This window comes from Coturnix japonica, chromosome 33 (genome assembly GCF_054131305.1).
Source record: "Coturnix japonica strain WE chromosome 33, WE-NBRP24, whole genome shotgun sequence".
Classification (NCBI taxonomy): Eukaryota; Metazoa; Chordata; class Aves; order Galliformes; family Phasianidae; genus Coturnix; species Coturnix japonica.
The window spans coordinates 1,603,833-1,630,720 of NC_140695.1; the positions used below are offsets into that span (position 1 = coordinate 1,603,833).

Consider the following 26,888-nt stretch of genomic DNA (forward strand, 5'->3'; position numbering starts at 1 on the left):
ACCCCAACATAAACACTTAAACATAAGCATAAACAAGCTTATGAGCTTGTGATTGCTTCTGAATTCACACAAATACAGCTTGAGTTTCTCAACATTACTAAATCTTCCAAGTGAGAAAGCCTAGAGCATCTGTATTACATACCAAAAGACTATTCACTCCCATTAAGAAATCACTGATTTTTTCTGCCTCCAGATGTGTTTTAAGCTGCTGGGAAGCCTCAGAATTGAGCAGATTAATGCATTCTAAATGTCATTTGACAAAGGGCACTGCTGCCAATGGTTCATTCACACTGTACGGATTTAATTATCTAAATGAAGTACACTCCAAGAAGTGCACGTTGGGCTTTTTTTGTTCTTTGCAGTTGTGTTTTATTGTTGTTTTTTCTGTTATCTTTAAAAACAAAAAAACACTCCACTTCAGTTTGTATTTTTCCATTCTAATTGAAATTAATTTCCCTGGCTGTTTTATTTTTGAAAACACCTGGAACAGGGCTATTATTTCAAAGAGGTAATTATGAAATTAGAAAGATAACTACGATACTTACTTCTTTAATTACGGATATAAATAGGGACTTTAATGCAGAAATTGCTTACAGACATCTTCCTGGATTGCGCTGGAAGAAAACTGCAGAATCTGCTGCTCATCTAATTCCAAGGAGATACGAACCAAGATGAAATGAAGAGGTTGCTATATCTGCTGGAGTTCTGTCTGAAACTCTGACAAGGCCCTTGCCTCTCATCGTTCTGCTTTGGCAACCAGAGCAAAATTTGCTGGTTTTGGTTTTGCCACACAGGAGTGTGCTAAAGGAAGGTGACACTGGTGGTGTTTAAGAGCAGGTGAGATAGGCCCACCCCAGGCACAAAATGGCCACAGTTGGTGTGGGGCTGCCCAAGGCCTTTGGGTCTTCTCCCAGGCCCACAGCACTGTGCATTTGGGTCTCCAGACCAGGAACACCCAGCATAGACCTGAGAGACAGCAGCAACACAGCCAACAATCAGAGCTAAGTGCAGTTATTCACCAGTCCTGTTCAAAGCCCTCTGTTATTTTAGCCGGCCGTAGCAACAGCGATAATTAGGCACTCTTAACACAGCACAGTGCTTTTCAGAAATCAAGGCCCTTTCCTCCTCCACAAGAGCCGTGTCAAGGGGCAGCTTCCACAAGTGCTGGCTGCTGACCCCTCTCTGACATGACTTGATCGTTTGCAGTTATTGATCTCAGCTCTTTTTTCTCCCAAGCCACCTGCCAGGTAATAAAAATCTGCATCAGAATGCAAGGCACACAGGGTGCTGAGAGCCAGCAGCAACATTTGTCTTACAGACCTGGAAACCTGGCAGTGTCGATAGGGGCCAGTTATCACAGCGCTGTGTGATCTTTCTGCTGAGGCTGTAAATAACTTCCATCAGCATCCGAATAGGGACAGAGAGAATCTGCCACATTAACTACAGAAGCGAAGTGCTGCTTTGTCAATGGCAGAAGACACTGTTAAGCAACATAAACAGCGTTGACAAGATCTCTAAAGACTCCCTGAGTTTAAAAGGGAAGGGTTAGGATGCTGAACTTTTGATGCACCATCATTAATCGAGCCTTGCCTTTCTTCTGAATGTGTTTGTATGCATGCCCAATGCAAGCATTTCAAAATGTTGTAATTGAGTCCTATAAGGGTACATGACATTTCACTCCTAGTCTCACTCAGATGGCAAAATTCTGGATCCTTTTGCTCTCCAAAGCACCTCCATATGCCAGTGGAAACAAACAGATCCACTGTTTGAGATAAAAGCATGTGGGCGCTACAGGGATCTGCCTCTTTTCCTACTTACTCTTTCCTCCAGTGTGCAACCCCAGCAAGTGCTTTACATGGCTTTGTACCTGCATTAAACCCCACCTTCCAAAAGCCCACATTGTGCCAATTTTACACTGAAAAGTCAGTGTAGTAAGCCAGCATAATGATGTAATAAAAGTGATGAAGAACTAGAGTTAGTGCCAATGCTTTTGCCAAAGAAGTAAGGCTTACAGATCTGACTGACTGCTTTTCCTATTCCCATTCCAGATCTCTAGCCCTGAATGAGCTAAAGTAAGCTGCAAGAGAAGACAGATTCAGTAAAAATTAGGCAGAAAAATAAGGGGGGGGGAAGGAGAGAAATAAAGGCAAACTCACAACAGCTGTTCTTCAGCGTGGCACACAGATTTACACAGATCCAAAGTGTGGAAACCAAAGCAAAACAAAGCGAAGGTCCATCCTTACAGAAGAAACTAGTTAGTCTGGGTCTTTGAGGGACAAACTAGACCATACATTTTACAAGGAAAACCCAAACTCCAAATGCATTTTGCTAATCCTCAGACCTTCAAAGATCTTTCCTGCAGTTCTGCCTGTCTCATCACCTGGAGTCTATTAAACATTGTTCACTGAAGAAACTATTCGTCATGAGGGTGAAATTTGCTGAATTTACTAGTGTTTTATGAATCTACAAGAACCACAATCTAGAAGACACATCAGGACACCTTTGATCCCATTTTGCTACCTTACATAAATCAGCTGTAAGCTCAAAGGTGGAGTGGTTTTGTACAGTCTCTTCATTTTCAGCAAGATACATTGAAAGTAAGCCTGGAATATGAACGTATTTTTATGCCAAGCGTATTGGCTAGCTTTGGGAACTGATAACACACGTACCAGACTTCCATTTCATCTCAGTTTCTTTTACAGATAGTGATTAAAGCCTGTTGTAGTTAAAGGGGTTTCTGAATGCACATATAGAATGATTCAGTGGTTTCGCTCAAGTTTTTGGATGACAGTGGTCCATTCTAATACCACTAAGCTCAGGAGGGATGGGGCAGGGGAAGAGGGAAGTAAACTTATATTTAATCTCCATGAGTAACTATCTCTCAGTAATTGTCACTGAAGCATCCCTGGTGGTGTAGACACAGAAGTTGACAAGACAGTGGGCTTTTTCCTTATTAATACATTCAGATCTAGAGGACCTTTTCTTGCTATCCCAATCTAGTCCCTTTAATAAACAGTAAATTATCTGTTTAGAAATAATCTTTGCTTCAGTCTAGTTGTTTAAAGCATTGCATCAGGAGACATTTTACTCATCTTCTTACTTCAGATAGATCTACGATGCACAGATAAATGGATGGTCATATATTTAAGGAAGATTTTAAATGCATTTTTTAGTACATGTCAAAAAGGATAGCATTTTATAACCAAAAAATGAACACTGGAAAAAAACAGAAGCAGACATGCTGAGAAAAGTCCAGTCTGCTGTTTTTGTAGATCACACAATAATTTGACATAGGTTAGGAATTTTCTTTTAACCACTGTCTGTGCCGCCCTTAAACCTTAATGGAGTACAAAGATTACCTTCCAAAACTTAGGACCGCATATTACTTAAGCTTTTCTGGCCAAGTTTTTTCCCCTTTTCTTCAACGTGATTAGAAATATGAAAAGATTTGAACCACTGGAGCTAAGGACTGAGTTCTCCTTTACACAAAAGTAAAATGAGGCAGAACTCCAAAGAGAACACATCTCCAAAACTGAATAGATTGCACCAAACAATCCTTATCTTGAGGTTATGTTTTCCTACTGAAAAACAATAAAAAAACTCACTTATCTAACAATTTCAAATGGGTAGCTTATGAGATCCAGCACTTTGGGGCCACAATATATATATTTTTTAAATGAACTGAATTTATGAAAGTACTTACATTGCATCATTACTCTCAGAGCTAAAATCCTTAACTTAGAATAGAGACTTGAAGCTAGATTTGCTCCTAAAAGCAAGATTTTTCTGGGGAATGTAGTTATTAGTTATCTCCCTGGAAAGTTGCAACTCAGAAAACTTCACTCAATTGCAGCCTTTTCCTGGAAGAAATTAAGCTCCTTATTCATTTTCTTATTTGACTGGAAATTGTCATATCTGAAATTATTCTTCAGAGCCTGCCCAGGAAGGCCACAATGGTAATGGTGCAAAGCCAGGCTGGAATGAGCGCAGCTAAGGCTGCACCCCAGCTCTTCTTTCCATTGTCTCTCTTTAGGGAGATTCAAAACTAATTCTCCAAAATGAGCGTTGCAGACACCTGCTTAAATGGAAGGCACCCAAAGCTCTGCCTCTTGAAGCTGTGATACCATGCAGGAAGGAACCCTCAAGACATCAAGGACTCAAGTCCCTGCCCTGTCCTCCACAGAACCTAAGAGGGGTATCTTTTCTGTATTCTGTTACAGAGGCATGCAATGCCAGTTTTTTTAGTCAAGAATCCTCCCACCATCATCCCCATTGGGAAAAATAAAATAAAATAAAATAAAATAAAATAAAATAAAATAAAATAAAATAAAATAAAATAAAATATAAAAAAATCACATATAGCATTAGTGGAGGCCTCTCCACCAAGTACCCAATCCAGAACCAGTAGAAGCAAAAAAAGCACCTTCTCTCCTAGACTTTTTACTCAGATGTAGCAAAGGAGTTTCCTACAGCCTGTCACCTAATGCAGAACTCAGCAATGATGAAGTAACACAAATCAGTATCACCCAAGGATTCTACCTTGTTTATCATACAAGATCTACAAATTCTGCAAATTTAGACCGATTTCAGTAACTGCATCTTCAAAAGCCAAGATGGTACACATACTACACTGTCACATTGTTGCATGACCTCTAACACCCATTGTATTTCAAATTATTTTCCAGCATTACTAATGCTGAAGAGCACATATTTTCAAGTTCTCATTCCCTTTTTCTTTTGAGATACTTTGATGACTCATATTACGAAGTTTTATTACAACACAAGTATGATTCTGCTTGCGTTCACTTGCGTTCAAACTGGATCCCCAGTGAATTAAAAGTCATATACTTCACATACAGCTGCAGAGCCTGATACAGCTCCTCTACTGAAAACTGAGTCACTTCCAGATGAGACTTGAAGCCAAGACAGTGTTAGAAGACTCGCTCAGTCTTCTGTGCACACACACAACCAGACACAAAGCTCTCCCAGTTTCAGCACTATTCTTTTTATAGGCATTTTATAAAATCATTGAGCTTTGTTTTTTTTTAAGTGACATTTCTGACACCAGCAGCCAAGAAAAAAAAATAAAACTGAAGTTAAAGCTGTTGTTCTACATTTAATGTGCTGCATTGTGAGGCAACACGGGTCACACATCTGCATCTGTCACTTTGAAATGCGTCTGGCAGGTCTTGACAAAAAACAAAGATCAATAAGGTAAAAGGCATAGCTGGACATTACAAGCAGTGCTGGCCATCACCGCCTGGTCCCCAGGCTGACAACACTTGTGCACTCTGTGAAATGTCCTAAGTTGCAACAAAGCCTCCTATGCAAGCATGGTTTTTGTTTTAGTTTGGTTTTCTGTCTTTGTTCACTTTTCAAAGCTCATTCTAACATGGTTTCATAACCAAAAAAATAAAAAAGATAAAGTTTCTTGTTTTGTATAATTTGGCTTCCTCAGATTTGCTAATTCTGCTGAATTCTCCTAGTAACTGCCTCACTATGTAGCACGCAGCAGAGGTCTGATACCTTCCCTACTGAGACAAGTAGCATTGCCTTCTCCTTTGGGCTCTCCATACTCTTCCAAATTATTCTGATTGATATAGACCTCGATCCATGCTAATTATGCAGAGCTTCCCTTATAAAGTGTAGTTGCCATAGGAACAGTACCGGGTGAACAGGTGCGTGGAAAGCTGTGATATATTAAATGACAGCTACCCTCTGCCACTGCGATGCAGATTGCCATTCTCAGGGTTTATTTATAGCAGGTAGTAATTAATCTGTGTGAATCTCATTTCATTGAGAAGGAAAAAACAAAAACGCACAGAATCATTAGCAAGATTCCTAATTACATCCATACCTTTGATTCTCAGAATTTTGTTGCCATCAGACAACCCTAACACAGAACTACTGGATTATTATTTGTGTGGAGCTGTCATTATGAGAAACTCTAAGCTGTCACCTGTAACAAATACCTTCTTACAGCTACCACATTAAAACTTGCATTAGCGTTGCTGCAGTGGAGCAACAAAATAGTTTTTACCCTTTAAAAAAGTAAAGAAACAAAAAGGAGATATAAGCTTTAGTTGGCTTTTAAATGGAGGCTCCTAATTCTGGAATGGGAATCAAGTGTACAGAAACCTGAATTTAGCCCAGACACCAACTGTTTCTGTGCCTGAAGCAAGCCCCTTAACCTCCGTTTCTCAGTCACTGTCTCTCAGGTGTTAGGTGAACTAAGAGCAAACAGTCTGAAAGCACTTCAAAGATGAAAAAACAACTCGTTATGCTATGAAAGGGATAAGCACTGTAATTTAAATGACTGCATGAAGTAGACTTATCTACCAGGCATACCAGGCATGACTCAGCCTGGTGTCTTAGAGCTGCTTGCGTAAAGTAGATAAGCTTGAGAAGACAAAACTAAACTACATTTTCTGTGGCTGATGAGAACAATGATTCTCATAGCGAGGCAATACTAGCACCAGGTAGAGTACGTGGATCTTGCCTGTGTCTCAGTTTTCATCCTCTTGCTTTCTTATTATTATGTTTATGATCACAGTTAGCAGCAAACACTCCAAGAAAATAGAAGTGATAGAAAATGATCACATTCTCAAAACACTCTTCTAAAAGTTTTGTCAGTACACATCTCAGATGAAAACATACAGTGATTCCCAGTCGCTGTTAGGGATGCCGTTGGAAACATTCTTACAGGCAAGTGTTAGAATCACAGCAGTGTTATGGGATACCCTGCAGAACATTATTCTAGAAATCATGCAAAGGATCCACATCAAGATTTAATTTCAGCTACATTCCAAAACAGCATTTCGTTCGTGGTTCACCAGGTTCATATTAGAACCCTGTAGGCAACAGGTAAACTTGCAGTTCTAAGATAAAGCAAAAAATCACAATGATGTAGCAATTACTCATTTCTTGAATAGACCCAGTTAAATCACAGCATGAAAAATGAAGGCTACATTGGTATATGCCTAACCTGCTGGGAAATCCTCCCATGATAAAATCCTTCTTGAGAATATAAATATTTCACAGAAATGGGTTACACATGGTCTGAACCCTGATATTAATCACTGCCTACTCAGACCCTGACCTAGTTTTTAAGCTAAGCACATTCCACCTTTGCAACAGGCTCTACCAAGCTTAGTTCTGATGCTGGATAATACAGGGCAATAGAGAGAACATAACTCCTGCTATTGAGAAACTAAATCCCCTTTTACTGAGTCTTATACTAGACCTGCCTATATTTGATCAAATCCAAGAGATCTGATGAACATGAATTGAAATTCATTAGCAGTGTTTCCACATCATTATAGAAAATGAGGTCTCAGAACAATGGAAATGAGTTACTCTTGCAGACGAGACTGTTTCCACATCCAGGCTTGCGTGCTAAAGCTTTCTTCCAACTGGCCAGGAAGACCCACACCATTCTTAGTCTCAAGCAGATATTGCCCTGTTAGACCAGGCACAGCTGGAGAATGGGATGCTGTAACTTTAACTGCTGCTTGTATCCAGCATGAGTCAGGGACACTGAGCAGCCTGCAGACAGTTTATATGTGCTTTGTACCAGTTAAAATGTTGCTAAACTGGGCAAACCCAAACAGATTTCATCCTACTTCACGCAGCAAGAGAGGCCTGAGTATTAATGCAAAACTTTAGTTGGCAGGATATCAAACCTGAACCTCTCAAATCAGCTCATTGCTCAAAAATCCCCATTCAGGCCAATTTTTTTCCTAAGTGTTCCCTGCCTAATTAAAGATCCCAACCTAATACACAGGTCAGAATTCCTCATGTTTTCCTACATCTGCCACAGGCCTCAAAAAATGAAAGAACACAGAGGCCAGCTTGGCAATTGGGAGCTCACATCTACTGGATGTTAACATGTAACCTCACAAGTTTCATCAGTTCCTTCAAAATCACTTCTTTTATCCCCAGTACCTGAATTGTCTGCTAGGAGAAGCTGCTGATAGCTTCTGAAGCTTACTGCATTACGTACTTGGTCTTCAAAACCAAAACCACATGGAGAACTGGCCTTTGTAAACATGCTTTTTTCACTGTCTCTTCCTGATGCTGCTCCTTTGCTTACTGCACCTCACCATGGAGTCTAGTCCCAGTCAGACTGCAGCTTCCCCCAATAGGACCTCTCTCATTTTTAATCACACAACCACAGAACAGCAATAGTTCATAATGTAGTATATATCAGAGTTATGATCAATCAAGGACATGGGCAAGAAAAGCACTGAATGGAAAGAGAAAATACTTCATTCTCCCCACCTCTCGCTAAGAGATGTTGGGGGGAAAAAAAAAAAAAGACAAATTCTTTTACACCCAGGAGCTTGTCTTTTTTTTCCTTCCAACTCTACCCATTAGTTTAATAAAAGACAGTACTTGCTTTGCCTAATAATTATTAGGTCTAATGTCAAGAGAGTTAAGGTCTTAGTTAAACTCTATTTAAGCAGGATTTTAAATTTAAGCATGCAAACTTAGCACTCTTTACTGTGAGAGATCCCTTGTGTGCCTGTGTAAAAGAAGAAGGTGGACTGTATGGGTCACTGCTAGAACTCATTTAGAAATAGCAACCTGGATTATTTTTTTCTCCTCTCCCTTAGCAAAACCAGAAATATTAAAATGCAACACATGATTTCCACTAAGGCATTGGTTTTTACATGAAGCATATCAAGTACTCCATTTTGAACGCCTTTTCAGGGTCTCCCTTCTAAAGAAGCATCATGCAGTTCTAAGCTAAGGACCATACAACAGCCCTCTTCTGCAAATTCACATTCAGCTTGTGATCACTGTGTCACTTTTTCTAGGTGACACGACGTTTCTGCATCCAGAGGACAAGAGGAAAAGTTTTTCTGTTCTGCTAACGCAGGTTCCAAAGGTCTGATTCCTTATGAATCCATAAAAACAATCTCACAAGAGTTAACGCAGAATCAAAACTTATCACAGACTGATTACACCGCTGGGAAAATTGTCAGTAAAGGAAAAAGGGACCCACTATAATAACCCACATTCAAATTCCACTGCATGGCTGAAAAAGAGTCAGCTAGAATGACATCCAAACTAAACTTAGATTTGTGCAATCTGTGGAAAATACGTAATAACCATCAAGGTTTGGGTCCAGCAAACTTCTGGACAATTAAGGAAACCTTTTGTTGTTGTTTTGTTTTTAAATCAACAGGATTAACAACACACAGGAAATGGTCTTTATGAAGAAATCCAAGGCCTGCCTATCCAACTGTCTGTACAATTCATTGTCCGGTTTACTTCATGCTAACTTTGTCTTTCAGCCAAGCCAGCAAAGAGTTTCTCTATAATATTTACAAGAAAGCTTCGTTTCATTTCAGTCCTTTCCCCCAATCCCAAAAGGAAACTTCTCTTTTCTTCATTGAACACACTCCCCTTTTACATTGCTTTGATAATTCCCACTTCATCGGCCTTTGTCAGAACTGTCATCTTTTCACTTCTGGAAAACCTTACTGGGATGTATCTCGGGACATGGCATCAGTGACACTTTAGTGACCACAGAGTTTGCTGTTGAATGAGCCCAACCTGCTGACCCTCAGATTAGAAGTTAGGTACCACAGCAGGTCTCTGCTAGAGCTTCAGAGCAAGCAGCAAAACAGTAAAACATCTGGTAGGGAAAGGAGAGGCATCATCAAATAGCACAAACTTTCAATATATGCAGAGACAGGAGGAAAGCTATCCATTGCAAATATTGTATCATTTCGGTTTATTTTCCAATCAGCCTCATCTTTCTCTTGCTTACCAGATTACTGCAAGGCACGGCTGCAGTTGTCCCAGGGCTCCCAGGCTCTGAAGGCAGCTTTTACTGAAGAGAATGGATTTTCCTCATAAGGATCCTCACCCTGCCTGGAAACTCTCAGTCAAGCATGCTCTGTGTGCCATGCACCCTGAACCAACTCGTTTAGACCATGCTTGTTTAGACAAAGAAAAAGGAAAGATCAGATCAAATTTCACTGGGATGTTTGAAGCCACTGAGGACTGCCAGTCCCACAGATGGCAAGCCTAGAAGAAACAACCAGCAGAAAAAATTAAGGGCACAATTATCTCAGAAGATACAATTGTTACAAGGTACGAGTGCACTGTATCCTAAAAATTTATGAAGAAACTTAAATTTATATTTATATACATGTATGTATGTATATACATATACATACATACATAAAATAGATATTCAAAGAGAAGAGATGAGAATTCAGAGCCATCAGCTGCTATGGGACATCGATAGTCCATTGTGATGCAATTCCTGATCATTTTAGCTAATAAGCCAATAGATTGATCTACCCATGCAATCCCTGCAAACCCAGCTCTGTGCTCAGCAGGCATTTTGCAGAGGATATTGCATCTTTTTTACTGCAGCTTGAAGTAGATCAAAATTCAACCTCAGCAGAGGCACAACCAACAGCTGCTGCTCCCTAGCACAGAAAAAAGCCATTGGAGTGCTTTTCAAAGCTAACCTTCTCAAGCTTGTGCCTGTGACCTGCTCCCCTCTCCATTCTGACCTCACCCAGGAAGCTTGCCTTCCTTGTAGCACATTCATTTTGTCTCTTTTGCATGGGTTGTACAGGCTGCTGTGTTTTCTTTTCCATCCACATCTTCACCCTCATCCTTCCCCCTACCTTTTTTTTTACTTCTTTTTTTATACTGTGCAGGCAAGCTGCCAGCATTAACACTTTGGTTAAGGACTAAGCTCAATCACTGGCCTGTTTCAATACAAATCCCTGAGCTGCTCTCCTGGGGGAAACAGGTTCTTCACTCCCCACTCCTCATTCAGTTTTCCCTCAGGAAACACCCGGCAGGGAACAGGCAGGGACTGGCACTGTACCCCGGAAGGACAGAGGAATAACTGGCTCAGACACTGCCCTCAGACCCAATGCACCTTCGTTCAGTGAGAAATAAGGTAAGCAAATAAAAAAGCAGGGGAGAAGTTTCTCACCGCTTGCCCTACTCTGCTTTTGGGACATGCATCCAAATAGCTCAGAACTGTTCATACAAACACCTCATAGTGTGCACATCTCCATTAAATCAACACAGAAGCTTTTCCAGATAAATCTTCTCTGGAGAACAAACTTGGAAAACACGTGATTCTATTTCCTCACCTCATTAGTTAATGTGGGAGCGTTGTCTGACTCCCACATCCCGATCTGCTGCTGAACTGGTCTCTCTGGGCTGCTCTGCACATTGAGGCTCTTCTCACACATTACCACATGCCTCCTGCTCATCGAGATTCAAGTGCAAAACTCACACATCTATTTTTTTGTCTGTTTACCGATCAAGACGAAGGTATCCTAAATTGACCTTTTCAGGAATTGCTGTCTTTAATACAGTTACTCCTCTAAGAAGCCCAGCCCTACACAACCCTATCAGAGTAGAGAAACAAAACAAAAAAGGGAGAGTGGTGCCCAAGGTTCATGTTCTCCTCCACCTGCATACAAACCATTCTCACTGGATTCTGTCCTTGAAGCAGCTTTTACGCCAGCCTGCAGCCCGCTGTCTCTTGGGCAGAGTGCTTGTACTTCCAAACACAAACACCTTCCAGCAGGAGAGCAATTCTCAGCAGTTCTCCTCTACTCTTGTTGTCTCAAGCATAGCAACCTTGTTTAGTACGACTGAATATTAAGACAGTCTTAAAAACATGTTCTTATCTTCCTCCTTGCCCCACAATTGCTTCTAACTAATGTCTTCACTGATGTAGCAAAGTTATAAGCAATTAGTAAGTTCTAAATAAGGTGATTTGGCTTGCTGCAGGTTTTTGTTCTGAATTTAAAACTTAAGCATTTTTTCAGTGCCAGCCCGTTGCCTCCAACAGTCAAGACAAACAACCAAGGAGCGAGTTTTAGGACTGAGTCTCCCCTCACCTTAAGAATTCTAATCCACACCTTTTCACAGCACCCAGGTATACCTTGCCAGTGCCTGATTATTCCAGGTCACTCAAACCCTAGCTAGTGTGCGCACAACTCACCAAGGCAGACTGCTGGCTTCTTGCCCCCTCAAATCATCTTCCCAGCTCCAAGGCAGTCACAGGACACACTCAAGATGTGTTTCATGAATAAACTTGTTTGGAGTCACAATGCCCAAACAGGTCACAGAATTAGTCCAAGAAATAAACTGATGTGGGGCAGAGGGAGTGACGTCTTCTTTTTCACCCAGGTCATCTCAAGAGTCAGCTTTCCAGCACAGACCTGCAAACTGCAGCACAAGGCACCTGAACCACATGCCAGCTTTCTCCCTGAGGAAAATAGATAGCAGAGCCAATCCGACTCCTTCAGAGAAGAGCAGCTAGTCAGACAGAAGGAGAGAAGGGACTACTAAAAGCTGAGCCAATCCAGCAATAGGAAGCCAAGTCAAATCCATAAAGATATGTCCTTGGTTTTGGATTTTGGCTTGTTTTAAGGATTTTTCTCGGTGGTGTTCATGTTTGGTGAACTTTTTGTTGTTGTTGTTCTTGTGTTTTGTTTTTTAAAGATAGTGTTCTTGAAGAGTTAAACTCACTCAAGTTCATTTTACAATGAAATCGGAATGTTTTAGATGGAAACAACCTCTTATAAGTGTAATCCTATATTCCTAATAAGCAGAATTAACAGTTCTAGGACCATTGTTCTCTCACACACTGTAATGGAGAGCATTATACCAGCAATGGACCATCTGGAACAACAGGCAGGGAGAGCCTTGGAGGATCAGAATGGATAACCATTTGCAGACTACATGGTTTTGGGGGAGTGAGACTTTAATAGCAGAGTGCAAGCATCTGTTTTCCCAGATACATGATCTGATTTGAACCATGACTCTTTGATACTGGTACCTACTGTTTTACTAGAGCCAAGTGGCTCTAAACAATGTCTATTCAGTTACTGCTAGAGAGAAATAAACAAGTTAACAAGCTTATTTTCAATAAAGTTTAGAATTGGAAGAAGAATCTACTTATGTTGTGTAAATCTCCAGCTAGAAATTAAAATATCTGGACTTGGCTTAATTACATTTTGAATGTGGCCCCCAATAGGACTCTGTAACCTTTAGGGTTTAATAACTTCAGCTCATTTAATGTCCTTTCATTACATTACTGTAGCAATCCAAGAGTAAGGTTTGAAAACTAAAACTCTGTGCTTCCTCCTGGGCTTTCCCATCTGTTCACCATCTTTAGCTTAGACTCCCAGGATACTCACGCCAAGTCTTACAAAATTGCCTTAGCAGAACAGAAAAATATCTTCTTTCACTTTATTCTATATACTTATTCTTTGTAGAGGAAGGAAAGGGGAAAAAAAGTTTGCCAAGCAATGCTCTGCTGAGTACCTACAGAAGATCCTGCCTAACTTCATGGAGAAAATCCAGGCAGCTCTCCTCATCCAGCCCCAGGAATAGGTCAGATAGCAAGGTACAGGCCCAAGACTGGCTGCTATGTTATGACCTGTTAAAAGACAGATTGCCTGACTTAAAACCTGCCACTAATAACCATGAATTTGAAAAACTCTGGATGAAGAGTCATAGAATTAACCAGACTGGAAGAGGCTTTTGGAGGTTGCATAATCCAACCATGCTCAAAACAGGGCTAACTTGCCCTAGTTGTAACAGCAAAGGACCCATTTGACAAAGTCTCCTACAGCACCTCCACTTCTCTCCTATGCATTATGTCAAATGAAGTGTTTTAGAATGTGGTTCTTGTGCTGACAGGCAGAATTAAAACATCTGGAGACTACATTTTCACATCTATGAACTCTAATGTCAAGGCAAAAATCATACTGGTGTGCAGGAAAGCAGAACCACAGAAATGCAGAGCGGGAGGCCAGTAGATGGGAAGCACCTCACTGCAGGAACCACTCTGTGCTGACACCACAGGTGGGATGCACATCACTGAGCTTCAGAGCTGATGACTGTGATACAAACATCTACTCTCCCTCCATAATCAGTGGAAAGAAATAAACCTCTCAGGCACAATTAATCTGACCTATTTAAGTGTTGCTTTAAGATAGCAGGAATTGCACTCGAGAATCTACTGACTGTCCTGATGTGATCTCCACTGACTCTAAAGAGACATAGTTGTAAGGAGATGAATCCTACCCAGTGATTGCTTTTACTCACAGCAAACCTTAAAATAGAAATAATGTGCATATGTGAACAAAGCAGGGGTGGAATATACCTTTCAAAGCCAATACCACTCAATGGAGACTGTAAAAGGATAGCGTTTCTCTTACAGTGAATAGATACAAATCTGTACAAAAGACTATCTAAAAATACATAGACATACACTTATAAGTGTTTCTCAGAGTTCCTTTCAACTACAATTTCTGCATCTCCAGGCAGCTGTCCCCCTTCATTAACAAGTGCGAATACATATCGAGATGCCTCTGACTCCACAAACAAACTGAATTCATGCTTTTACTTTACAGGGTGCTTTAAGAAAAAATATATATGTGTATATATATATATATATTTTTTTTAATGACACTTCATTAATTTTTTTTCCTAAATCCTGTTCATAATAAACTAATTTCTCATGGCCCAATAACAGTGTGGATAGGAGGATGTTCTCTCCATGGATTAACATCAGGACTGTAAGTCCCAGTGCCACAATTTGGCCATGCCCACACAGACAAGTACTCTTCCCTCATTTGCCACTAAGGAAAGATTAGGACATCGTTTAATTTCTAGACTGTTCTAAATCCAGAACTGCTAGAAACAGAAAAGACCAAGATTCTTTTGATTCAGAGCTACTAGATATTGGAAAACACTGTGAAATTAATGCAACAGCCCAGAAAGGGAATGCAGTACATGGAGTGCTAACGCAAAGATATAGAGTCTGCTGGCATATTTTTTCTTGTCTAAAAGCAGCCATAAGGAAGAGGAGCTCTTCAAAGCTCAAAGCCCAAGAGGACATAGCAGTTGCAATGCTCCACTACGAAATGAGAAATGCATGCAGGACATTTCAGCCCTATTGTGAACCTATTTCCTAAGAGAAGGTCAACTCAGAGAGGCACGGAGGGTATTCAAAAGGCAAAAGCTTTTGACCCACAGGAGCTGTTGCTATGCCTGATATGGCTCTGAACAAAGACAACTGTTAAATCCAGGTATTATACACATATAGAGCACTTATACTTGAGTGCATAAAATAGCCACTAGGGCAATTACCATTTAAAACCATAAAGGCAATGTTATAACAGAAGTCTAGTGTTGAACATCCTCTAAATATTATGGTTAAGGTTTTAAGCCTGATACCTACTCCACTACAAAATGAACGTGAAAACTGCAGCACCAGACTATAATCCGACGTAGGTTTAATCAAAACTGAAATTTGTCACTACAGACCTACATTTAATTTAACAAATACATAGGTGAAACATCTGTGAATCTACCACGGCAAGTTTCAACTTGATGTTATGCGCCCCATGTTTAACACAGGCCAAAAAGACAAAGCTCTGATGATGGAAAGCCTCAAATCAGGAACAAACAGCTCCAGATTTGTATGGCTTTGTACTGCTGCCACAGCACCCATATATGTCATTTATGTATACAAATCCACTCATACACACTGCTGAGCTATTACCAAATCTTGAAAGGAATTTCCCAGCTGCACAAAAATGAACTACCACTTGGGCTAGCAAATGAATTTGTATGTGCAGCAATAACATCTGATTGATGTCACTGTCACGTTCTCTTTAGTTTCAGAGAATTTGATAACCCCATCAGATACTGCTGCTGTGAGGAGAATCCCTATTTGTTAATCCAAATGGCATCTGTTACTGGAAAAAAGTAGAGACATCATTCCTCAAAGATGCAGTTCATATACTGTTGTTCATATATTCCCAGCTAGACATGATTTCAAGTACTCTGAAGATTAAAGAGGAGCTGTTTTGTGTTTCAATTAAGAAACAATTTGAATCAAACAATCAGCTTGCCTGCTTCTAAGGAATTATATTCTCGGTACATATATTTATGCCTACACAAATTACCTTTTGTGCATTCTCCTGAGTGTGTGTGGCATGTAGCTGTGTGTTGAGCTGCCCAGTGGGTGCTGGCAGACACCATACCTCTGTACTCATATTTGGGAGGAAGACGTACCAGCAACTGCCCCTAAGAAGTGTATTTATTGATGCTTGTACGCAAGTATGTCATGATGACCCATCGCTTCAGTTTTTCCTTCTGATCTCTTCCCCTCCCCTGCAAATCTCTGCTGAAGGCATAACAGTCCTTGAAGTATAGTTTTAAAGCAGATAAATGATTTCATTTAGGACTCGCCATAGATCCCTTTTTGTATCCCAAGCTATCAAGACCAGACACTATCCTCTTCAATTCTGCTAAAAGAGCAGAATGATACAAGTACAAGAACAGAGGTAAAAGTTGAATATGACAAGATTCATGTTATAGTCAGACATCAATTATATTACAAAAGCATTTTCATTTGTGTCTCTAACAGCTCTAGAAATAAACAAAAGGAAGGCACATATGATTTAAAAGTTACATCCGATTTTTAAAAGCCTGCTTTAAAAGTTCTGATTCCTATAACATATGTAAGAGCATTGAAAGTGGAAGAAGCACATGACTCTAAATAAGTACACGAAGATTTAAAGCAATACAGGGTAGGCAGTGTAACTGCCATTAGTGAAGTTGCAAGAGCAATTGACCTTATAGGACAATGATATTTTAAGTGTCTATAAACTGGTAGTAAAGATGTTTCAACATTAAGTGCCCATATAAGACTTCAATAATGTTTGCGGGGTTTTTTTTGAGTACTTCATGTTTTACTACACTGCATTTCTGGTAATAACAGAGCAAGTAAAACACAGCTTAAGATTTATAGCTTAAGATGGTCAAGAAATAAAGTCAAAGTTTTCTTTAAACGTAAATTATTTCTGCTCTCAAAAAATAACCTTAAATATCCATTGTTCACTATGCTCTCAATAAAGCAGTCTTTAATGAGACACTAAAATTTGTTTGTGGAGACTTGTTTTGTAACAGCACTGAGGACAAATCTATTCTAGCGTCATGTACATCCGTAACAGTGTTCCCTTTTAACTTATCATCTTACACTACATTTTTAAATTAGAAAGACCAGATTATCTTTAACTAGCTAGTCAGCTGCAGCTGATGCGCTGAGGACCCCACAACTTCAGGTTTCTCACTCATATTGTGAGAATGGCTCTTCCTTACAGTTTCAAGCACCCAGGACTGACGAATGAAAACCTAACATGATGCACTCTGCCACAGCTACTGAATGAAATCTTGAGTGTGCAAAGCATCTGACCCAAAGCCCAGATGTAGACATGAGAGGCATGCAAAGCGTTTCCATTCAGAAATGAGCATAACAAAGCAACTTTGATTTCCCATGAATCTGACGTCCAGGATGATCAGAAGGGTGAGCGAGCACAGTGATTTTCAACCTGAGATCCATCATCCAGAGACACTGAGCCTGTTGGCCCAAGCCCCATCATCAACTAATGCAATGTGGGACTCTTACAGATGCCATGAATTCTGCAGGTTTCATTAAATGCCAGCAACTGACCAAAACATTCATAGGACTGCTCGTAAGTGTGGAATTTTGAAAGGCACAAGTTTCCCAGCCAATCAGACTAGTTTTCATATCTCCTGAGCATTATGTACCAGCATTTCCTATTTCCCTCTGATATTTTTATAATAGAAATTTATTACAAGAATTTAAATTAGCATCAACAAGATTAGTTAAGAGGTTTGTGACTTTACTAGTTTCTAGAGCATCCCCCTCATGTGATTTGACACGTGGCTGAAATTGGTTAAATTAAGTCAATGAAAAAGGGCTTGCATTACATATTTTGTTCAATTGCATCTATGCAGATTCACAAATTCTTCTTGCTTATAAAATGAAAGAGTCTGAAGTTAAATTGGATTTTATGTCATTTCCTTTAGGTTCTGCCCATAGGTTAGTACAGTGAGGTTACAAGAGTGTTCATGAAGAGCAAAACTGCTTTCCAGTTATGATTCTATGAGACTGGGCTCTTCCTACCTCCTCTCTTCACAGCAACAATGTGAAATTTAATTTAATCTATTTCAGAACTGCAAAGACAAGTACTTTTTTAGCAAAGCATAAGAGGGTTATCACTTTGAAGAACCACATTAGGCACTATAGTTCAGTCTTACACAAGAGATTAATTGACATGTGCTGTAGATTAATCAGAATAAGGCTTTTCATTATGAGTGGCCAAACATAACCAAATCACTTTGGAAGCAAATTACTGACTTGCCTAGAAATATATATGCAACAATTGCAAGTTTATTATTGCTGCTTGATGAAATGAAACAGCCTTTCAAAAACATTTACCTTGATTCTACATGAACCTCCTCTCACCTGCAGAATGCCTACATTAAAACTAAAACTAATCAAAAGCTACTCCACACTCAACAGAGTACTAAGTTGTCAAGCACAACTGGCATTCTCCTCTCAACAGCAGTGCTTGAGTCAAATTTCTGGCTGAAAAGGCTGCATCCTTTCATATACATCCAGTTGATAAACTATGTTCTACAAAGAGAAGTTTAATGAACAGGAAGAAAAGAAATGGAAATAGGAAAAAGAAACCACAGTTCTCCTTTTGTAGTATAGCCTTGTAACAGATAGTGCAGCGAAGAATATAGAAATTCTGATCTTTTGTCACCTGTCAAGGAATCCAAAGGAGGCAATACATGTTGTTGACACTGTGAAACCCAAACTTTTTCGTCTGACTCTCACACCCACTTTGCCCATTTTCCATTTGTTTTTAAATAAGGTCTGGAAAAAGCCCATAGAGCTACCACAGACTAAGAGCACAATTTAGGGCTGTAACACAACAGAAAGCACAACTACAACAGCAGAGGAGCAAGATCACAGGCTGCAACAAGTGAGGATTTGCTCAAACACAGCAGACACAGAAATAAAGAAAAGTAGCTACTTACTTTGAGAAGGCCTCAGGTATACAGGAATCTCCAACAAGATATCCTCACCTTCACCACCAACCCTCAAATGAGGTGTTGGAAAGGGTAGATCTTGGCTCCAGCCCTTCCAATCACTCAGACACATTACACGCACTTAAGCTCCCCTGGGTAGGCCCTGCCTTCCCACCAGGAGCTCCGTCACTGGTGCAGGCTGTGACTCAGCAGTTCTGCTTCAAGAGTATCTATGGGGAATGAAATAGAGAGAAACTTACCAACCACTGCACCGTGAAATTCCACAACATGAAGAGTATTTTCCTGAGTGCCACACCACAAAAGAAAAACCTTCATACACGTGTCCCATTTTTTCATAGGCTATTACTTTTGTTACATGCTTCACCCACCAGAAGGCAAGTTCTAGTTCAAATTCATTTTGATTCAAGTTTAATTAGCATCCTTTTCATGGAAAATTATCCTGTGTAACTGCTGACATGTCAGTGCATCACATACTTGTTGATCTTTGTTTGGAAGCGGAGAAAATACATTTTTATGGCATTTCAAAAGAAAAGTACATCCACGTGGAAAAAAAAAAAATCACACACTTGACTATAAAACACAAAAGAACTTCACGTGTACCAAAGCAGCAGCATCTGTACACTCAGCCCAGAAAATAATGTTTCTTTCCTGTGTTAAGTGCAAGTTTCTAGCACAAATTTACTTGGTGCAATTTTGTTCTGGAAAAAAAAAAAAAAAAAGTTAAAAACTGTTTGGATACACAGTGAAATCAGATGCAGTACATCTTTATTTTTAATGGAATAATAATTGTACCCAAATTTCATATTCAGCCTTTGAAACATTTACCAGGGGAAAAAAAAACCAAACAAAGGTGTGCTGTGAAGGTTTTTTCAGCATGACTCATATTGCTGTCATAAGAGTAAAAAAGTTTGAATTGATTTTGGTTGTATTGTTTCTTTATCTATAGCAATTGTCTGTCCTCTACTATCTATCTGGCCACCTACTACTTGTGTCAAACGAAGAGATCATCTAGCAAGTGACCCCTGACTTTGATTAAGACACTGATTGCACTATTACCTGATTGCATATTTGTATTCCTTGTAAAAGAGTCTGAACTACAAGAAGAAAGTATCTAAGCTCAATTTTGAATGAAATATTTTTGTTTTGTTTTGCAATAGATTCACCTCTCCTTGCACCTATATCACACCATCTTCTAGAAGTAAACAAGTGTAAGCCTTAAGTGAGATCTGATTTTGTCACTTATCATCTAGACACAAATGGACACAGAGCAGTCTTGTAAATAAACTTACAGATAAACAGGTAAAGGGCAAAGACCAAAGATTTCAAAACAAGGTTTATATGAATAACGTGTCCTCTCTATGAACTCTGTTTGACAGTGGATTGTGCACATATGGGTTTTCCAGGGCATAGGACAGGATATGTCAGTCAGAATAAGGTCATGAGCCCAAATGCTGACAACTACATTGCATGTGGAACACAGAGCTCAAATGCCAAGACTGGGACTCACCTTCTGGCATAAACCACCCACGAATCCCAGAGCCAGCAACTACCAGCAACTCATGAGAAATGAAGCTTGCCAGCACGGGTACAACCTGGAAAACAAATCAAGGACTGATTGGCCAGAAATTTATTCCCACGTAAGGAGTATGTTATTTGATTTCCATGCCATTGTTCTTCTTTTCAGAGGAGAAGCTGAGTTATTCAAGCTCAGTTTCTCTTTGTACTTATTCAGTTCATTAGTTAATGAAGGCTTCCTTATATTAGTTAAATTCAGCCACCATTCATCTACCTGTTCCAGAGTTCACAACACATGCCCTCTGGCACTTCACAAAGACCAGAATCTGCCTCAAAACAGGAATAACATATCTTATGAAAATGGAGATGCTATTGTTCATATGCTTTACCCCTGACCTATTTCCTCTGCACTCACAGGGCTGACCTGTCCTCTATAATTTTATACTGACTAAAGCAGTAAAAGGCTGAAGTTTATTGTAATATTCCATCAGTCTTTGTTTAGCCAGAAAGGAGGAAACTGCATTCAATCTGTTTGGGTTCTTACTGAATAGTGAAGAGCTCTGTACTCATCCAAAAGCTGCAGGTTCCTCTTCCTCACTAGCAAACACTGATAGTCAGTTCCCTTCCTCAGGTCTTTTAATCCCTATTCTGCTACTACACACACCAGCTTCATTTATACCCCTACAGGTCACCTTCAGCTCTTCTCTTTCAGTCTTAATTAAAGCAAGTGGGTGCTGCCTACCTGTAAATCTTTCCCAGACTCAAAGCTGCTTCTTCTTCTCTTATTTTAGAGATGCTGATGCACACATTTTCATACTCCCAAACTGACTATCCTTGCTGGCAATCCTAACTCATTGTTTAACAGTTTGTACGGAGCAAACTCTGAATAACGCACTGATGTGTCAATTATGTGGGGTGGCCACAAACTGCTTGCTGACATTCTTGGCAGTGCCAACACACTGCCTGCCTCTTAGCTAACTTAAGTGCTGCTGATTGTTAAAAACTCCACACTGACACCATGAAATGTGGGAAAAGGTACAGAGCTGTGGACACCCCCTCACTGTGGGAGCAAAGGGGAGCCCTGCTGCTGGAGTCTTACTGATATTCAATCCCCACAAAAAAACAGAGCTTATTCCTACTCAGAATGTAACTGATCCAAGGCTTTGCAAACTTCCTACTTAAAGATTAGAGACTGCCTGACTCTAACATGGGCCATCCCAACCGTCTCAGTGAATAATGGTGCTGATTATGGATCAAAGTCTGGTAACTCAGCTTTTCCATCAGCAAACCCACAGAGGGCTGCTTTCAGTCACCTTTCTGACCAGGGTGTAGGATTGCGCACCAGAAAGTTACCACGTCACTCACTTTCCGTGCTTGAATGTGAACTTCAGGATTCTGCCTTAAATATCCCCAGCTTAGGCATAACCCACTGCTCACTTGTTTTGAGAGCTTCTCTCCTGATTTGCTCAACACAGCAGACATAGTTATTTCCTAATTGCAGACAAGCTCCAGATGTAGGTCAGGGAGTATTTAGCTAGAGGAGGCTAATAAAACAAGTCCCCAAGTGATGGGCTTGTCTTTGTTTCCCTGACATTGCTTACTTTTGAACATCAGAGACTACGAGACTGTTTTGGTACAGGAAGTATGTTATGGCTGATGTAGCATAACAAATACTAGCTCTACATCCTTCTATTTAGGCTTCAATAATGTCAGAGGGCAGAAGTGACAATCAATGTATTTTGCATTCAGCAGAGATGACAGGCAGCTAAGAGCAATGGACAGACACAACATGGCAGAACAGAAGGTACTTGCCTGGAATAAATATCATCTTTGCTCCAGGCCTTCAAGAAATAACATTTCCAGTTTAGATTAATTCGTAATGCACAATGTATGATTGCAGACCTTGCTTTTGTACACAGACCTGGCCTTAAACATTGTTTGAACTGGTGCTGTCAGTCCTTTCTTGATCATTAAATTTATTTCCTAAAACTTAAGAAGCGTAAATGAAAGGCAGCTTCTGAAAAACAGTATTCAACATTTTTATGGAAAGTAGGTTTCTGGCTCTGCTCTTACTAATGCACCCTTCAATCATAAATAATAAAACTGGTGAGTTCTATCTCTTTTTCAGAAAAGTTAGACGGAACTATCACCCAGTGTATACAAAATAGGGCTTCAAAGACACCTGCTCTGCAACATAATAGAAGAAATGGTGCTGAATGATGGATGGGAATCAGTAAAACTGATTTCTGGGACACGTTGTGCATTAATAAATCAGAGGCTGTGTGTTCACTGAAAGAAGCGTAGGAGGCACATTAAGAACTTTTACGGGAGTAAAGAAAAAAAAAGTTAACACTGTATTTCAAAGGAACCTACAGGAGGATTAGTACTAAAATCTTTTTATGAGCACTAATTCTGAGCACTTACATGAAGATCAAGAAAATAGTCAGCTCCACAGGAAATCCTGGAAGTTAATTTTTTTAGAAGACCCTGCCGCATTTCACTGCATTTAATGACAACCACGCGCTATTTCTGAAGCGCTCTTGCCCAGCTCACAGCAAAGGTGTTAGTTCCAACACTGATTGCTAATTCTAACACTACAAAAACACCTTCCTGCTTAGCAAGAACACAGCTTCAGAAACCAAGAGAAAAGCACTGAAACTAGAATCAAATATACACCATCATGGATCCCAAGAAGTGCCCGCTGCAACACTATATTGTGAGCAGAGAGAGAAGCCTACAAGTCCTCGTGACTTGAGTCTGCAGACAACCTCAGTGCTATCTCATCTTCACCTTCCAAGTGGCTGGCTGAACTACATTTAAAAAGGAGGAAGAAAAAAAAAGAAATAAAACTCCTCCCAACCTGAACCAAAGATTGACTCCTTGCAGCTCCCAGGGACACAGAACTTGTGTAGGCAGAGAAATTTCACCGGAAAAAGGAAAAAAAAACAGATATTTTGTCTTATTCATTTACAGAACGACCCTGCTGCTAATAGCACATTGAGGGTGCTGTTAGAGGCTACAGAGCAAAATGATTAAGACAACCATAGAACAGCTATATGCTAGGGAAACAACATTTCAGTTAATAAGACAAGATGGTGCAGAAGTCTGTGAACACAGAACCACTCTTCTGTCAATAAACTCTTACCCTGTTTTCCTACTTTATTCAATTACAGACTCTTAGAATAGATGTACCACCATATAGTGGGCTTATATACCATTCAGTTAAGGTAACCTAACCATAAATACTTCCATGATTTCAGTAAATTGGAAAAAAAAACACGGTAAGTGAATACAAAATATGTCCTTCATTTACTGTCATTGTAATATAGTCGAGCTACAACACAATCTTCATTTAGGCAGCTCTAGGTACTAGACCACTTTCAGCAATGGACATGTTATAGCACAAAGAAACACGGGTTTCTTGAAAGCACTCCTGCATCAAAAGCTTAGCATTGTTATGGTGTGAGCATTTTAATGGAGTGGATTGTGTTGTGTATTCATCCTACAGCTCATAGGAGACACATTTTCTAGAAAGCTAGAGGTTAGACAGCATTCTTAAGATGAAGAGCAGGCTGTTATGAGAAAACATAAAAACATGATTTGAGACAACTAAACTAGAAATTTAGAAATATATTGTAAGGCTTATAAATAATTGAAAAGAGAATGTTCCAAAGTTTTGATGTGTCATAAAAGCTTAGTTTAGAAGGTGATGAAATTATTTCAATTAAACAGAACAAATGTCAGCCGTGAATGCCTAAGCATTTTAATGTATTCATCCTGTAAAAGTACGGTGCATGCTGAGGCACGGAGGTGGTAGGGGCTCGCACAAAGGCAAGTTATTTGTGAATATAATTTGGACTGTACAAGAAATACGTTCCCAGACTGAGGAAGAGTTTCTCAATACAAAATCTGTAAAAGCTCCAGTGTTGCAGTAGAAACACTGACTTCAGAATGACAATATACAAAGATGAGGATGCAAATGGTCCAAAGCTACCGAAACAGTTTGGTCATAGCAACAGAAAAAAAAACTTCTTTAACTTGATCCTAATGCATATAAAACAGTTTTGGAACAGACTGATTCCATCGTCTTAAATGGTAGCACTCCCCACCCTGTAAAGGATACAATATTTCATCTAACATAGGAGAAATATCTAAGTACCTAGTCAGTCCAAAGACAACATTCCCCTCAAGCAAAAACATGAACAAGGCAAAGAAGCTACGCACAAACAAATACAGTGGGTAAACCTGGTACTCAGATTATTTCCCTTTAAGAAAAAGTGACCAGAGAAAGAAAATAATCAGAAGGCAACAAGCTTTAAAGTAAACAAAAACAACCTGCTGCTTGGGCACTTCAGAAACTATCAACTGTAGGACCCCAAAAGCACTTCAGAATACAGCTGGTTTTGATACCATTTCTTCTTCTTTGAGCCTGATTCCCTCAACCAACCATATCATTGAACTTGATACCAGATTTATCATATTTGCTAAATAGTGAGCATACATTACATACAGGTGAGTAAACAACCTGTGATGGTGCCCAATACTCCAACCTGTGGAATCCAGAGATCCCAAGCTACAGACTGTGTCATATGCATGTATTCAGTATGCTGATGTACAATGTGCATTGTTAGTTATGATACATTTTCAATTTGGCTGCATCTAACAGCAGCACCATGGACTCAGCTGATGTTATATTACCTGTAGATGAAGGTCTTAGGAAGGTGGCTTTGTCACATTGTAGAGTGAGAACCAAAATCAGTACTTCAGGAAAGGTCTCTTTCAGGCAACTTCGTATTCTTACACATCTTCCTGTAGGAGAGCAAATAAATGGATGATACTTGTAGCTGCTCACAGCAGTTCCTAAACACCTAAGAACAAATGGATTTGAGTTATGACAATCATATCAAACAGACAAACATACAGAAAAATATAATACAAGCTCGAAGCACTAAAGAAGAGTGTTTATTACTGGTATTTAGCTTCTGCCAGTATCTTCCAGTCATTCTATCCAGCCAAAAACCAAAGCTTCCAGATCATACAAATAAAACCTGATTCCTTTGCTCCACAGTAATAATAATGTACTGGACTATATTTCATAGAACTTATTTGTGTCCTGCGAAACAGACTTTTCCATGACTGCCTGTTGTTAATAACCTCTCATGGGCTCACGGGAAACCTCAGTTTATGGCACAGCGGGAGAAATGTCTCCAAATAACAGTTTCATTTTAAACTTCTTTGGCAATCCAGCCAGGTGCACCAACCTCACTAAGGAACAGGGATAGAGTTCCATCTAAGAGACTGTCAGATGAGTGGTAACTCACAAAGCCAAGGAAAATGGGTATTTGGTAGGTAAAATCAGGCCTGTTGGAGACTTCACATGGGACAACTGGAAATATCAAAGGCTTGCTGAAGTGCAAGACTGAGCACAGCAAACTGAGAACAGACTACAGTAATAGCACTTAGGGAATGGTGGAAGCTGTTACACAATCATTACAAACAGAAAGAAGGCAAAACACTGCAGGTATTCAGCAATTTGTAAGAAACAGCAGCCTCTGACAGGGTGTGAGCTATGTAGACAAAGAATGATTATGGATCTTCAGGCTACAAATGAAATTCATTCCTAGGATTCAAGTGGAGAGCAAGCCAAACTTTTGTGAAGAAAACTAGGAGGAGGTCTCTTCATCACACAGAGAGAGGAACAAATTGTGATACTTAAAAAAAAAAAAAAAAAAGTCATGAGAAGCATAGAAAAGGGGGGAAAAAATCTTTCAATAATAATAGATGAGTCCAGAATAATCAAATGAAACACTTGGAAAATTTAGATATATGCAGCCATAAGCATAAAGCATAAGCATAAAACTACTTAAATCTGCTTTTAATTTCTATTGTAATTTTTATCTGCCCAAAATGGCTATTAGAGTTTGCTGAACAGCACAGTCATTGATATGTTGATACATGATTACACAAGGCACAATGTCACATTTGGCAATCCAAATCCTAATTAATGAACAGTCCTTGAAATAATACTAACTCGAATGATCAAAATTTAAAGTGATGAGCTTGCAGAAGGAAGCAGCATCCCATGATTTCTTTTCCACTGAACCATGAGATCTACAGGAACAAAATAGAAAATGAAAAATAAGGTTTTATGCAATCAAATTAAAGACAAAAGCAGAGAAGAAGAAAAACAATAACAGTTTCTTTATCATCCCGAGCACTGGTAGTAAGAGTAACTTATTCCTCATAGCCTGGAATGTCATGGCTGAAGCTGGAATCGAGAAATCAACAAGTCACAATCAGCATCTGGTTGATGGCCAGAAGGATGCTCAACATGTATTCCGGTATTAAAGACAATCTACAAGCAGATAATAACGTTGCAGCTTGCCTTGCCTAATGGTGTCCAGTGAATCCATATTTCACATCCCAGCCACACT

General features: G+C 39.7%; 1 protein-coding gene across 2 annotated transcripts in view; it reads right to left on the bottom strand.

Moving 5' to 3' along the window:
- LOC146755326 (nuclear pore complex protein Nup153-like) overlaps window positions 1–26,888 on the bottom strand; it is an 88,776-nt gene that overhangs the window by 46,233 nt on the left and 15,655 nt on the right. The window contains exons 2-4 of one of the 2 annotated variants that reach the window (XM_085525660.1): window positions 25,153–25,263; window positions 20,447–20,531; window positions 18,928–19,148 (exon numbers count right to left, since the gene is read on the bottom strand). The gene's annotated coding sequence lies outside the window, so the exon portion shown is untranslated. Of the gene's footprint in view, window positions 1–18,927; window positions 19,149–20,446; window positions 20,532–25,152; window positions 25,347–26,888 lie in introns of those variants that run through there. The other variant, XM_085525661.1, reaches the window with a different exon arrangement.